The sequence below is a fragment of the Echinops telfairi genome, unplaced genomic scaffold (genome assembly GCF_000313985.2).
Source record: "Echinops telfairi isolate 266 unplaced genomic scaffold, ASM31398v2 ScPeMD7_7469;HRSCAF=8507_0, whole genome shotgun sequence".
Taxonomy (NCBI): Eukaryota; Metazoa; Chordata; class Mammalia; order Afrosoricida; family Tenrecidae; genus Echinops; species Echinops telfairi.
In genome coordinates, this window is record NW_022111372.1 from 52,132,401 (window position 1) to 52,142,976 (window position 10,576).

Here is a 10,576-nt window from a genome sequence, read left to right on the forward strand (position 1 = left end):
GATTCCCTTCCAGCTCGTGGCAACTCCAGGTGTGTCTGAGTAGATCTGTGCCTCACAGCCTTGTCAGGAGATGACCACACCTTTCTGCAGAGGCTCCTCAGGGTGGACCAGGAATCTCAGACTTTTGGTGAGCATGTAGATACGCCACCATCTGCACCTGATCCAGGCAGGAGGGGAACGGACTCCTAGGCCACGCTCAAGAATCAGAAGTGGTTTCCTGTGTTCCTATCACTAAGGTTGGAGGAGGGATAGATTGTGACGAGAACCTCAAACAACACATGAGAAATCATCAAAAGGATTCACACTCTGAAGAGCCTGTATGACTGGGGCGACACCCAGATAAGGTGTCAGACCCAGGTGAAAGTGTGAAAAGGACAACCAACAAAAGGTAGGTCACCTTTGCTGCATAGAATGAATCAGGGATGGATGCTGCGTAATGGGCACCTCCACCCATCTCTCAGTTTGGCCTCCTGTGGTGGCTTGGAGGTTGCTGGGCTGCTAGAAGCCATGTCATTGGTACGTCAAACAATGGCAAGGTCACCTATGGTAGACAGATTTCATGGAAGCTTCCATATTAAGAGAGACTAGAATGAAAGGTCTGGCCATTTCCTCTGGAAACTGTTCTGTGTTGTAACAGAATATTGTTTGGTAAAGTGCTAGAAGCTGAGCCGCCTGGGTTGGAAGTTCTTCAAAATACAGAATGGCCATAATGGGCGTGAGCATCACAACCCTTGGGAGATGGGGTGGGACTGGGCAACAGTTCATTATCTTTACACAGGGTTACCGTGACTTGGAGCCAACTAGTGGGCAAATGGCTACTTCTTTTGACTGAATGTCAGTATTGCAGATGATGTTCTTAGGCATAAAGAAACTCGCCCTGGATGGCTTAAAACAAGGAGGATGTTTGTGGCAGCTACATAATTTCATGTCAACTTGAAGTGGAGGGGTGGAGTCTAGCCTGTCAATCAGGTCACAGCCTGATGGGGCCTCCTTGTGGGCATGACTTTGTCATAAGGAAGGTCCTGCGAACCTCCTCCACTCTCTGCCTTCACCTTCAGGCCAGTGAGTCATGCTGAGACCTGCGCAAGCCCTCGGATGCTTCCACCACCATCAGATCCACAAGACTTTTCACCACCAATCTGCGATCTTCCTGTATTTTGCATCATTGCTTGTGGCTGTGGGAGTCTAAGGAGGGATTTATGGACTGGTATTGAACTTATGGACTTGATCCTGACTGGGCTGGTATGTTTCTCTGATATATGACTACTTCTCGATATAAAGCTCCCCCTTACACATGCATGGGTGTCACTGGATTTGTTTCTCTAGTCAACCTAGTGCAACACACTTTAATGTAAGGCTAATGGGTGCACACAGACTAGAGGGAAGGCTGACATGTCAGGGCTCACATGGAGGGGCTGGGAAAACACTAGGTCTTTAGCAGCAGGGGTTTTCAAAATGCTATACCTGATGGGTCAGTCTGACCTCTTTTGGTGTCACTATATATCCACTCCAAGTTCAACTTTCAGAGAAATATGCAGCCCGTGCCCACCCCGTAGGGCCAGGGAAGTTGAGTCTCATGATGGACCACCCACCAGAAAAGAGGATGCTAAGTGGACATAGAAGAGATGGCCTTTAGAGTCAGGGGCACAACTGTAATCACCAAGAATCACTGTTTGATGATGAAGGATCTGTCAGGTCCATCCATTTATCTTCTTTTGTAACAAAGAGAGCAGAGATGAGGTTGGATTCTAAATCTCCTCCTTCTGGCCAAGAAAATGGAGTTTTAAGCCTTCCAGGAATGATAGATGCCAATTTGAGCACTGTTGCCTGTGCTGACCCAACCCAATAGGTTCTTCACGATTAAAGGTACATCCAACAGGGGAAACCTGAGTCCAGGTAACTCCAAAGAGATCTTTAGAGATGTTATAGGTTGGATCATGTGCCTCAAAAGATGTGTGGTAAGTCCTAACTACATACTGCTACCAAAAAAATGGGACAATGCTCTAACAGATAGCTCCAATGTGGAAGTGGTTTTAGAATCTGGTAGAGGTTGGGAAAGTTTTAAGGTACATAATCACAAAAGCCTAGATACCTTGAAGAAACTATTGAGAGACTAACGGACAACAAAAGCTCAGATAGCAGCAGAACTGTTGGAAGGAGCATAGGAAACAGAGGTGTTGTATACACTAAGGACCCATGTCCTAGAATGTTTACCAAGAGTGTTGCTACACAGTGTTTTGTTCAAGAGATTTTGTCTGTGGCAGATGGATCTAACCCACTACCACAGCAGAAAACTCTTCAGCTTAGATCGAAGGAGACAGAGGAAGAACTGAAGGAAAGGATGCTGTCTGTACTTGGAATTCTACAGGCAGAAATAGGTCAAAGAAGCTACATTTGTTGTCCTTCAAGAAAAGGAAGGGGTCATCCCCGAAGCAGCTCAGATAGCAGCAGATCTGTTGGAAGGAGCATAGGAAACGGAGGTGTTCTTAGTTTCAAGGATTGGGGCTGTGGTCTCCTGGATCCCACAGGGTGGCGTCATGGCCTCCTGGGTTTCAGAGTTGGGATCTGTGCCTTCTCCGTTCCAGAGTGTGGGGCTGCTGTTAAGATATCCCAGAGGAATGAGGCTGCCTCTCAAAGCTGAGGGAATGGAGCTGCTGTATCAAAGGAGAAGAATGGGCCTGCTGGGGCCGAGGGCTGGAGTCATCACTGAGATTGGCTGGGAGAATGATGTAGCTGCAAAGCGTATGGAGCAGGTCTGCATCCCAGAAGGCCTTGAATGCAGAACTAAAGCCCAGAGTCAAAGGGCTTCCACCAGCGATCCAGAGGGCGTGGTCAACACCCAGAGTCATTCCAAGATGGCCTTAGAGAAGAGTCATTTTCAAGCTTGGAGAGCTCATATAAATTGATCCGATGGGATTTGGATTTATTTGGTGCCTGTTATTCATCCTTCCCTTCCAATTTCCCCTTTTTATAATGGAAAAGTCTACCCTTTGCCTGTTCTACTTTGGTGCTTTTGAAATGGCTAGCTCGTAATTTAGATTCCATAGACGCACACATAAAGAGGCATTTTGTCCCAGGATGAAACATGCCTAGAACATTACGCATATTTGAGCTAGATTATTCAGAATATGAGATATTGGACTTGGAGTTGATTTAAGACTTTGAATAGATGTGATGGGGCATGTTTTTCATGTAGCAAGGACATGAATGGTGGGAGAGGGGCAAAGGGTGGAAGGTTACAGATTGAACAATGTTCTCACAATATAATATGATACACATCCTAATCTCTATGATATTTGGGAGGAAGCAAAAATGAGGAAGACCCTTGACAAGATGACTTGACAGTGGCTGCAACAATGGGCTCAAACATAAGAACAACTGTGAGGCTGGCACAGGACTGGGCAGTGTTGTGTTCTGCTGCCTATATGGTCACTATGAGTCAGAGCAGATTCGACAGCCACAACAGCCACAACAACAGCAACAACAACAACAACAGCAACATGGCATTTGGGAATAGGTTATAATATCATCTGGGAATGGGTTACTTTGCTATGTTAATGAGACAGGATTAGCATAGGATCTGTTTTAATTCACTTTCGGGGGAGTTATGAAAGAGACTGAAAAAGCAATCGAAAGAAGCAGAGTTGGAGGAAGAGAGATGCTAAGCCACATGCAGACTGTCGAAAAGTAGAAGCTCAAAGAAACAAGGACCTGTCTTTAAAGCAGACTTTGGACTTCTAGCTTCCTAAAGAGACCTCTGTTTGCCAAGGTCATCCACTTATGGGCTTTCTATTATAGAAGCACTGGATAACTAAGACAATTGACAACCTCTTGAGGATCCTTTGTGGGTTCTAAATGGAGAACCAACTTTTATTCTTGCAAACATTTCTGGCCTCTAGCTTTATCTTTCTCACGCCCCTAATTTAAAAGGCTGTACTCTTTTGGGTTTCCTCTCCAAGGGTAGCTGTAACAGATTTTGATCTTCTGTTACCTGTACTTAGGAGGGTTCATTTTCAAGGCTGCAGACAGAAATCCTTTTGCTACAGTTGGATCCAAAAGGGCAAGGCCCAAGAAAATTTAAGATGTAATGAAAGGAGTCATAAGAAATAATAGTTGTAAAAAATGGAGACAGATAGGAACATGGAGGGGGCAATTAAAGACCCTGTTCAAACTTGGTTAACGCTACTTAATAAGGTGGCTGTAAATATGAGTGCTACAATACCCGTGATGTAATAAGCCATGCCCTGGGCATTTGCTTTTGGGAAGGCTTTAATAATGTATATGACCAAGATTATCTTGGGGTAATGACTGGGTTTCTGTAATCTGGGTAAGAGACATAGATTAGAACAGGAATGGTAGAAACAGGGAAAAAGAGACAGACAATAATTTTATAATTTATTAGTCTGGGTAGACTAGGGAAACAAATCCCAAGACACTCATATGTGCATAAGAAAGAGCTTTATATAAAAGAGCAGTTGAATATTGGGAAAACATCCCAGCCCAGTCCAGATCAGTCCATACGTCCGATATTAGCCCAAATGTTTGATACCAATCTATAAAGTCCTCTTCAGACTCATGAAACACATGCAATGACACCAAATGCAGGAAGACCACAGGCCAGTGGGTGGAAAGTCTTTTGGATCCAGTGGTGGTGTAAGCATCTCAGTGCTGGCAAGGGTCTTGATGTGGCTCCCCCAGCTCCGGGACTCTTGGCTCTATCAGCGTAACTCCACGTCCCGCTTCCAGCGAGCTATTTATCTCCTTAGTGGCTCCAAAGGAGGTCATCAAGCTGAAACCTGATTGACAGGCTAGACTTCACAAGTTAACATTGGATTATATGACAAGAAAGGGTCACTTACCTGAACAGCCTACTATAATATATTCAGTGAAGACAAGGTAAGTTCCCCAAACAAGTTTGAGATTTTTCATCTGTGTGGTACAAACAGTTAGTGCTTGGCTACTAATTGAAAGGGCATCTAACACAATGGTGGTTCAAACACATTCAGTGGTGCCGTGGAAGAAACACCTGAGGATCTAAGTCTGTGGAGTCACAGTCATTGAAAACTCCATGGCTCAGTTTGACTCGGAAACATGTTGGATCACCATGAATCAAAACTGCCTGGTTTGGCAACATTTCCCCCCATCAGAGACGGTTAAATGGATTCTGAGCCTGCGAAATTCAACAAGTGTCCACTTGACAAGCAGCCTTTGCTGTAACAATACATAGAGGGAGGTATTTCTTCCTACCTCCCTGATATCTATGTATCTATCTACCTATATATACACACACATATATATATGTATACATATACACACACATATATATTCTAAACTCTATTATACATATATTGTGTAGTTAAAGAGTGATTTTATTGTTCAAGTACATACACAAATTTATGCACCCAGGGCAGAGGCTGTGGATAATTCTTCATACTTCCAATTAGGTGGAAGAACTCTCTCTGCTTTGTAGTATTGAGCCAATTTAGGATTTTGGGATTTTCAGGATTCTATTGCCTGTCACAAATGCGCTTGTGCCATGCCAGTGTGACTCTCTTAGGGTCACACTGACTTGGGAAGGAGTCAGGACCTTCTTGGCCAGTTTGTAGATCTGCTCCTACACGTCATCACAGGACATCTCCTTCAGCCAGGTGGGGATGCTGTGATGCTAGAGCAGAGCCAACCTGGACAGGCCCTTCCCGGAGCACGCATGATACCATGCTCATGATAATGGTAGCAGCCATCGAAAAAGCCTCCCAGCTCTCTTATATGTCTCTGATTCTTCTTATCATCCTTGCAAGGTAAACAGGTGTATAAAGAACATCAGAAAGGTGAGAAATCTTGACTAAGTCCCCACAGCTAGGTATGAAATCCTTTGTCATGGAGTTGACTTTAACTCATGGAGACCCATGTCTATCAGAGTAGTACTGTACTCCACAAGGTTTTCAATGGTTGAGTTTGAACTTTTCACAAACAGAAAATTTTCCTCTCATAGTTCAGGGCATTTAGACTCTAAATGTAGGGCACCAGCTCCAGGGAGGGGCCTTCTCTCTCTGCTAGCTCTGGAGGAAGGTCAGCAGCAGCAGTCTTCCTCGGGATCTTAGAGCTTCTGAGCCCAAGGACCCCAGGCCAAAGGATACACTCAACTTTTGGCTCTTCTTTCTTGCCCTTAGTAGGTTTCTCTGCTCTAATCTTGCTTAGTTAATCTCTTTTATGTCTCAAAAGAGATCGGTTGACTCCAAAGTCCACCAAATCCTGGACATTATATCCTTTCTTATTGGCATCATAGCAAACCAGACTCACGGCCATCAGTTGATTCAGAGTCATAGCCCTGAGAGCATAGTGGTTACACATGGAGCTGCTATCTGCAAAGTCAGTAGTTCAAAGCAAACAGTCACTCCGTGGGAGAAAAATGAAGCTTTTAGAAACTCACAGCGGGTAGTCTGTCCTGTCCTATGGGGTCCCCATGGGTCGGAATGGATATCATAGACATGAGGATGTAAAACAAATGTCAAACTGGAAGACAGTTGCATACTATGAGGACCATGGCCTAGCCAAGTTGACACATAGATTGGACAGGGACACAATTCAATCTCGTGCTAATACCAAAAGAAAACAAACTCTCTCTGGGGATGATGGTACTTTACTGTCAGTGGCTACTTTTTCAAAAGCAGATAACCAGGCCGTGCTCTGAAGCACTTCTGAGTGGGCTCAATCCTACAACTTTTTGGTTAGAAACTGAGTGCATTGACCTTGTGCACCAGCAAGGGAATCTCAGATGCATGTTAGTGGAAGCAAAATTCAAACATAGATCCACCTCCTCTGCAACTTCCATACATGTCCAAGTAACCTTTTCCCAAAATCAGAACACCTGAAGCTAGAGTTTCCTCTAATAAGGATTTACTATCTGGAGCAGCAAAGCCAATGTGCTAACTCCTTATTAGAGAGAAAAAGAGAAGTTGATTAGAAGTTTGCATTAGTGGAGAGATTGACTGTAATGCAAGCTGTCTTGGTGGGGATTTGTTTCAGAACACATAGAGTTTATATAAAATACATTTTGAGGTCATCATATACCTTTCCAGGTACTTTCCATCACTCAAGCCTCAGATAAACACAAGATGTAAATGTCCATGATAACAATCAGAAAAAACACCAAGAGTACCATTTACAATGTACACACAATCTCCTCAGATGGTTTAATGTCCAGACGACCCTCCAGGCCAAATCATCCAGACAATCACATGCATCTGTCTTTGAGCAGTACAGAAAGTTATGAAAATTCCACAGGCACAAGGAACAAGGCAAGCATGTCATGGGTCAGGCTCACTGCAAACAAGGAGCCCATCTGGGCTACACCGGGGCAAAGTGCTAAGACTAAACGGCTGTGTTGGAGGAAGGGAAGGTGACAGAGCAGAGGCAGCCTGGGACTAAGAATCTTGCCTTTGGAATTCTTTTGTGACTTGAAGGATACTCGCTGTGATTCTCCAGTTATCGTGTGCCCCATGGCCCCCAAAGTCAACACTGCGGTAGCTTTTGTTTATCCCCAGAGTAACAATTCCCAACTGCTAGAGCCTGTTTCAGCATTTTCTCTGTAATGATTCTCCCCTGGGCTTCACGTTATCTGGAATTGGACTAAAGATGACTCCCTACAGTGACGTAAATAAATTCTATATTTACATAGTAGAAACATTTTTTTGTGAACTTGCCTCCTTTTCTTATAGCTCATCTTGTGATTTTGCCAGCAAGTGCACACATACCTTTGGGCCCGGGAAACAGTGTATGAGCGGGGGCAGAAACACAAGCAAAGATACAACAACAACAATAACAACAAAAGAAGAAGAAAACCAAAATAATTGAACCAGCCTTCATTTCCAAACCCAAATCCCCTTGCCTGCCAGCATTTTTTTTTCTGTTAATTTTTTTAAAATGTTTGTTTTGCAGTTGAGAATGCCCACAGCAAAGCATATACCAATTTAACAGTTTCTCTGGGTAAAATTCAGTGACACCGATTCTCTTCTTCGAGTTCTGTAACCATTCTCACCCTCCTTTTCTGAGTTGTGCTTCCCACATTAACATAATCTCATTGGCCCCCTATTTCTGTTTAGATTTAAAGCCAAAATATTGAGACCTTTTCTGAAAGAATAGGGACTCAACGTACTCTTCCAGAAAAATAGAAAAATCGATATGTGCAGGAAACAATGGTTTTGAAGATTCGAAATGAAAAGCAATAAAAGAGAGTGATGCCTGAACAACAAGACACCAAGGAGGCAAGTCCTACACGTGTCCGATTTTATTACTCAAGAGTTTCCAGGCTTTCCCGAGGGAAGGAGAACACAGATGAAGGCTTCAGCACCCTCTGAGTTGGGGAGACAGAGCCGAGCATCTTGGGAAACCAAAGCAGCTAGAGCATGCAGAAGAGAGTGCTTGAGAGGAAAGACCAGCACCGAGGCAAGCCCAGAGATCCGCAGAGGGTTCTTGTGCGTATTTAGCAGATAACTGATCAGGGCTTGAGTGTTAGAAAATTAGTGGATGCCACGAGGGGAAAACTCCCAAAAAGTTTACAGGGAAGAGTTATTGATGTTCTTACCGCATCCGTGCCCATTACCACCAGCCAGACTAGAAAAGTTCATAATTTTACAGGGATTTCGGCAGAGTACTTCAGGAGTGCAGATTAATTCGCTCTAGATGAAACACTGCTCTGGTTCTTCCAAGAACCAAGTCTTAAAAGGAAGACCTGAACTGAAGGATCGATCAGTCTCTGAATTGTGTCTCAAGTCACTTAATTGTGTTTCAGAACAAAGCTCAAGGATATAGGAATATAAAAAGATCCAGCACCCAACAAGGCAAAATTCACAATGCGCACATTGAAGAAAAAATGGTCAGATATACAACTGTAGAAATATGATATATATGATATATAATACAATTTGAAACTCACTGCTGTCATGTCATGTCAATTCTGACCCTATCGTGACGAGAAGACCCGCCCCTGTGGACTTCCAAGCCATCACTCTTCGTGGGAGCAGAAAACCTCCTCTTGCTCCTGCAGAGTGGCCGGTGGTTTCAAGCTGCTCACTTATCCGATTTGTAACCACTGTGTCATTGTCAGGGCCCCAAGCTAGGGGGTGGGAAGCAATGAACTGAACTGATACACAGGTTACAGTCAACAGAGCAGAACACTGAAACAGTTGTTGAAACATTGAAACAGTTGTTAAAACGATCTTCCATACATAGACTGTGTAGACACCTAGAAGATGTAAAACAGACCCAAATTTAATTTCCGGGAGTGAAAATTACAATGTGTGAGATGAAAGCTATGCTGGATGGAATTAGCAGCCAAGAAGATCCTGTAGAAGAAAAAGTAGTGGACTTCAAGCTCTAGCAAGAGAAATGATCCCAAAGGAGGCAGAGAGAAAATAGCATGGGTACCAGTGAGTTGTGGCTCAATCTCAAGTAGCCTAATATATGTGTAATTGGGTTCACTGAAGGACATACGTAGCGGGAGGAAGGACCAATGTCTGAGGACATAAAACCCAAACAATTCCAAATGTAATGTAAATTATAAAGCCACAGATCCAATATGCTCAACAAATCTTAAGCACAGTCAGGACTTGAAGAAAACCACACCAAAGCATAGCATGATCAAATTGCTGAAAATCAGTAATAACAAAAAAAGTAAAATCTGAAAGAAAACAAATGATATGGTGTGTTCACAAGGACGCAAATTAGAATGCCAGCAGATTTCTCATAGGCGGCTTGTAAGTAAGATGACAGTGAACCAACATTTTAAAATATGAAAGGAAAAATGGAAAACTGCAGCTAGAATTTCACCCCCAGGGACATAGGAGGAAAAAGCTTTCAAAGTGAAGGGGAAATACACATGGATGAAGCCCCTGGTGACTCCCCTCTGACCATGGAGCAGGGATGTGAGTAGCCTGGCTAGCATGCCGACTGCATTGGAAAGTGGATTGTTGTAGATGCGGTTAGGGTAAGATTTAGCACCCCTTTATGTGATCTCCCTTATGACCTATTTACATTTGTTCTAGTTTTTATTATTTACTGCTTCATTTCCCACTGAAGTTTTTTTTTTTTATCTCGTTTACTATGTTATTGTTGCTAGTTTAAAAAAAATGTTTTTCTGTTTATGAGATCCAAGGAAGATAAATTGATAGAGACAACTAATGGTTCCTTGGGGGTGTGGCAGGAGAGGTTAGTGAGAGTTATGTTCTTGGAAACCCACAGGGGCAGTTCTACTCTATTGTGTTAGTCTGGGTACTTTAGAGAAACAAATCCACAGAAACTCATGCATAAGAGAGAGTTTTATATAAAGCTTAAGTGTGCATCAGGAAAACATCCCAACCCAGTGCTGTCTAAGCCCACAAGTCCAACATTAACCCATATATCCGACACCAATTCACAAAGTCCTCCTCCATCTCACAAAACACACGCAATATGCTGACTGCAGGAGGAAAGCCGAGTCAGTGAACACATAAACATCTCAGCACTCGTGGGGGTCTCCACACGGGTCCTCCAGCACCCAGGGCTGCATGGGGTAGGTCCATGTGGCTTCTCTTCAGGG

General features: G+C 43.6%; 1 pseudogene; it reads right to left on the bottom strand.

Moving 5' to 3' along the window:
* Positions 1–5,394: 5,394 nt before the first annotated feature.
* On the bottom strand, positions 5,395–5,908 carry LOC115873526 (annotated as a pseudogene).
* Between the last annotated feature and the right edge of the window lie 4,668 nt (positions 5,909–10,576).